Source organism: Halyomorpha halys, unplaced genomic scaffold (assembly GCF_000696795.3).
Source record: "Halyomorpha halys isolate HHAL.00 unplaced genomic scaffold, Hhal_1.1 Scaffold2201.1, whole genome shotgun sequence".
NCBI classification, from domain to species: domain Eukaryota; kingdom Metazoa; phylum Arthropoda; class Insecta; order Hemiptera; family Pentatomidae; genus Halyomorpha; species Halyomorpha halys.
In genome coordinates, this window is record NW_027106010.1 from 29,547 (window position 1) to 35,175 (window position 5,629).

Consider the following 5,629-nt stretch of genomic DNA (forward strand, 5'->3'; position numbering starts at 1 on the left):
CATATTCATCCGATGAGAAAATTTAGTTTTAAAAATTTATATTGTATTTTTGTTATAAGAAAATATATCTAATTCTGATCATATGGTATTAGTTCTTAAAATTTAAATTAAAAATTTAAATAATATAAATAAAAATGCTTTAATATCAATATTTTCAAGGTAATATTTCAAAATAATCAAATGCGTAATAAATTGTTTTTTCAAATTAAAGTGGTGATAATCGAAAATATTAATCAATTAAGCGATAAAACTGCTAATAACTGTGACCAGGCTATGAATTATTTATTCCTTTGACCTCCTCCTCAGAGGTATAAATACAAGATCACCGCTGTTCCTGATACCAAACCCTCAACAAGGATCAGTACCATGAAGATAATACTATTCCTCTTCGTTGTAGGTGTGAGCCTCGTGGCAGCTCAACAAGAGGTATGTCCACTAAATAATACTTCATTTTTCCAATTAAAGTATAGTAACCGATTTTTGACAACTTACACAATCTCTTTTGATAAAAAATATGTTTGGGTACTAAAGAAATAAATAAATTTCTTTTTATGTATGCCAGTGGTTATTCCTAATTTATGTATTTGTAATATTTTTTCATAAAATATGAGATACCATGTTGTAGATTTGTTAAAGCCTGGACGAACAAAATTAATCTCCGTGAAAAAAAAAAAAAAACTGTTGGGAAAAGCGGAATTCAACATAAATTTTTTAAAAATATTTTTATGCGTTGTGTATTTTAAAATAGTTTTTCTCTCTTCGTATTCAAATCTTGATGTGATTATAATGGCTGTCCAGGATGTCATTGAAACTATTGAAGGAGATAAAAGAAGATTTTAAAAGTAACAAAAAGTGCGAACAGAAAATATTCCTACAGAAAAGATGGTATATTGACTGTTTTTTTTTTTTTTAGCAAGTTTAGAGCAATAACTAAAAACTTATTCAAGTTAGATATTTGTAACTAGCATATAATAATATAGATAAAAACTTTATTATAAAACAAGTAGAATTTTACTTTATTTTAACCATTTGTAAGAACTTTTTAAACGGTTAAAGAAGCATATAAGTAAGTAGGTAAGTTAAATACATATCAGTGGGCCTGGTAGTTTTATACACTCTTCTAAATTGAGTATAGTGTATGAAGGGATGACAATTTTCCTTTATAAAAAATTTATAAACAAATGTAAAAATAGTGTCATTGGTAAAAATAAAGGGTTACGTAAAATCTATGAAGTTTCTTTAATATATTTTAAAATAAATTGGTAAACAACGAAGCATTCTGGGCCATAAATCAAAAATATACTATTTTTGTTTAGTTAGAAGTTTCTGTTTAGATCCTTTTATTTAAAACTGCCGTATTCTGAGAAATGCCCTCTAGGGGAAAGCTATTTATGTGTTTTTCATTGCTGATAAATTTTAATCATTTATGTAATATAAAACTAATGAAAAATTAATTTTTACGAAAAAATAATAAATCGATTAAATGGTGATATTTTCCAAATTATATTCCCATTCATATACAACCAATTAAAATAAACATAAGGAGTTCACTACTAATATTTATTTCTATGCAATGCAAGAAGAACAAGAATATTGAGATTTTAAATGTTTTTAAAGTGGTTGGGGTAATCGCCCCATAAATTATCAGCTAACTACTACGAAGATGGCATGTTTTTCAGAGTTTCAAAACAAATAATTAACCCCAAAATTGTTCTTATCGATCAAAACAACATGATAAATGGCTTTTTACTTTGTGAAATCTTTATTTCTTTGAACTACAAGAAGTAAACATCCCCCACAGGGATTAGAACTGGTTTTCGGAAAATACTGACTTGATCACATATATGCTTAATATGATTACTAAAAAAATAATAAAAACTCGGCTTAAAAGGAAAATAATAAAAATTTACCTGAAAATAACAAAACAGCAAATTATATACAATAGTTTTAATGAAAAAAAAATTAACGGATCACATAATGTTACGTGGTTTTATACATTCAATTACATTGTTAAAATATAGCCATTTTGAAATTTTGAAAACTCGAGTTTTTATAAGAAATTCAATATAAACGAGTATTTCTGATTTGCTAAGATTAATTCAACTTAGAAATAATCTTAAAAAAATAATGGATTTGACGGAACGAAGACATGATCAGTTCAGAATCACTGTTAAATAAATAATAAACAATTCTGGGACGTAAAATCTCATCTCAAAGATATAAAAGTGTAAACAGTTTATGAGGCATGTTCATAGTCAAGTCTTTTAGTTCGAGTGCTCGTAAGTGGTGCCGAGACCTGAAAACACAGTTCGAAGATTTTTTTTTCTCTCTCCCTTTTTGTGAACTCTGTTCTCTGATCAAAAATTCATTTTTTTTTCTTTTCTTCTCTTTATATTGCCAATTTTTTTTAAGTAATCAAGGTGGTTAACGGTGATAATCAATCACAACCACAGCACTTATTGAGGCAGTAAGTTCTACAAGTTCCAGTAACCAACCCGGTAGGTCGTCAGTCCCTTGCTGTTCCGGTAGTCCCGAAGATAGAGCTCACGCCATCATGTTGACTAAAATGAAAGTAAGAGCAGCAACCTCAGAGGATCTCAGTAAAGCAATTCCAGATCAAGAGCGCTTTTCAGGGGAGATTGGTGAATTGAACCATTTCATGAAGGGTGGAGAGGATGGCAGTTAAAGTCTCCGAGGATCTCCTAAACCAGGCCGATGCTGTTTCTCTAACGGGAGCTCTCGTCTGTTTGATAAAACGAAATATCCTGAACCAGATTCAGGCAAACGAGGGGACATCATGGTCAGTAATTAAGGAAAAACTAAAGAAGGCCTACGGGGAGGCAGGTGGACCCCGGAAGAAGACATCTATTATATGTTTTTGGAGATGGTTAGGAAAAAGCAAAGACAATAACAAAAAAAAAAAAAAAAAAAAGCAACGCTGTTGGGCCAGTTTAACCTCGTCACAAAATAAATGAGGGAGCGGACGTGGTCAGTTGGCAGATGAATTTCCTCGATGGGATAATGAAAGTACAACTGGCTAAGGAAATAAGGTAGGCGGACATTGATTTACGGGAATGGGAGATCGAAAAAGGGGTATTGAGGGTTCATGTCGTGGAGAAAATTCCCCGTGAATGTCAGACTATTATAGGTTGCGATTTATTAGGGAAGGCAAGTTCGGAGATTAGGTATAGCAAGGGCCTGTTGAGGATTCTGTTGGGGAAGAGGAGATATCGGTGTCGCGAGCTTCGAATGGGAGAAAACAAACGGATAGGAGAGGGAGGAATTGGAGACTGGAAAACTGTCTCAATAACAAACATACAGATATTTTCTTCGAGGAGGGAGAATTACGGGGGGGGGGGGGTGTGACCGGACAGCCAAAGTACCAAATCCCCCTGAAACAAGATAAAATTACTTACGTAAAAAGTAGGAGGTATCCACATGCGCTTAGACAGCATATCCGGGAAGAGTTAGAGAATCTAAAGAAATAGGGCATCATCATAAATAGTACCTCCCCATATCACTGCCCCCTATGGACAGTGCGGAAGAAGGATACACCGGGAGACAGGGGAGAAAATATAGGTTAGTAATTGATTACCGGGGCCTTACTTAATAAGAACACGGTAGACGAGAGATACCCGATACCGCGATTAGAAGATGTCTTAGATAGACTGGGTGGGGCAACGATCTTTAGTACTTTAGATCTTAAGGCCGGCTACCACTAAATCAAGATGCACACGGAGGATCAGCACGAGACTGCTTTTACATTCGAAAGGGGCATTGCAAATTTACGATGCCCTTCGGACTGAAGAATACCCCCATTACGTTCCAACCATTGATGGACGAATTCTTACGGGGAATCGACGAGTCCATGTGCCAGGTATGCATGGACGACTTGCTCGTTTTCAGGAAAACGGAGGAAGATCATGTGTCCCACTTGCGGTTTTCCCCTTTTTAGATCCTTTTTAGGCTTCTGGGAGGTCGTAGGAACTTCAGGGAGACAGTTACTGCAGGCTATTTTTTTAATACAACGTTTCCAGTGATGAAGACATGATTAAGATGGCAATGGAATTATTTGTAAAAGTGTCTAGTTAAGACTGAAAAGAGTATACGAGCTAGTTTTTTCTTCTTTTAATTAAAGGTGTAATGAATCTTTATTATGTTCGTCATCACCTTTGTATCTTATCAAATATATTGTATAATATATAATACTATTACTAAATGTTACCGATAAGGAATATAAACCTTATTACAAGTATGAAATGAGGAAAGTATTCTTCTCGATTCTCTAAACAATACTTTTTTCGCGAAAAGAAACAATTAATAATAAAACAACTTCTAGAAAAGAATAAAGTTGATGTGAAAATTGAGGGCCTTTAGAAAAAATAAAAAAAGTGGTTTGACAAGTCCCAATATCTGAGGTTAAATGGGGTTTGATAGATGACGTTTGGGATGATTTATGAGTCGTTTTGGAAAAATATTGGGACCATTACCGCTGAAAGATTATTTTATTTCTTTTGAGCTCATATTAAATGACAAAAAAACGTTTTCTCCCTTTGATTATATTATGAGTTCGGCTTGGTGATTGAAATTCCTTCTTACTAGTAACCAGCTAAAGAATGGCAAAAATGTACCTTACTGCATGCCCAAAAATATTTGTAAAAAAGTATTAATTTAATATGTGCAAAATCGTCAGTAGTATACAAGATAATAATTTCAAAGCTTTGTTATCAAGTATATTAATAAAAATATCCTTATCACAATTTTAACAAATAAAATTAAGATAGACGAATTACTGCAACAAAAAATCCTCATTTGCCATTATAATTATTAATTTCTTTTTTAGAAGAAGAATGATTAGTCAAAATAGTGAATCCCCAAAGAACAAGCAAAGGATAACCATATTTTATTTAGTCCATTGACCCCACAAGGTTGACTCACGACAGCAGTGTCTGTATCCATTAAAGATAATTATCCAGCAAAGTATTAATTTTATATGCGCAAAATCGTCAGCAGTATACAAGATAATTATCTCAAAGCTTTGTTATCAACTAAATTAATAAAAATATCCTTATCACAATTTTTAAAAATAAAATAAAGATAGACGAATTACTGCAACAAAAAAACCACATTTGGCATTATAATTATTAATTTCTTTTTAAGAAGAAGAATGATTAGTCAAATTAGTGAATTCCCAAAGAACAAGCAAGGGAAAACCATATTTCATCTAGTCTATTATATCACTTTTACTGGTTTAATTTAAATACTTAAATTTAAAATTAATATGACACCAAACAATGAATTTATCAGCGTTTGATAAGTAGCAAAATTTAATTTAAAAATAAGATTAGTTGATTTTTTAATAGTAAAGTAATAACTTTTTGTTTCTAATTATTACGATTTCGTTGCCCAGTTCTTTAGTTTTATGCCTAAAAGACTACTGAACCTAATGTAATGAAAATACAAGATTTTTTGCTTACTAAACTACAATATCAAGCTGAAACAACTTAAAAATATTAAAATTATAATTTTTACTTGAATGTCAAATAACATTATTATTATCATTTAAAAATTATTTTAAAAATCTTTTTGATCAGGATTAGTTGACTTTTATGAAAATACATTCGTTAAC

At 31.7% G+C, this 5,629-nt stretch overlaps 1 long non-coding RNA gene across 1 annotated transcript in view; it reads left to right on the forward strand.

The window, feature by feature from the left end:
• Nucleotides 1-327: 327 nt before the first annotated feature.
• LOC106691270 (uncharacterized) overlaps nucleotides 328-5,629 on the forward strand; it is a 15,122-nt gene continuing 9,820 nt past the window's right edge. Inside the window, exon 1 of the long non-coding RNA XR_001344758.2 lies at nucleotides 328-426. This is a non-coding gene — a long non-coding RNA (uncharacterized lncRNA). The remainder of the gene's footprint in view (nucleotides 427-5,629) is intronic.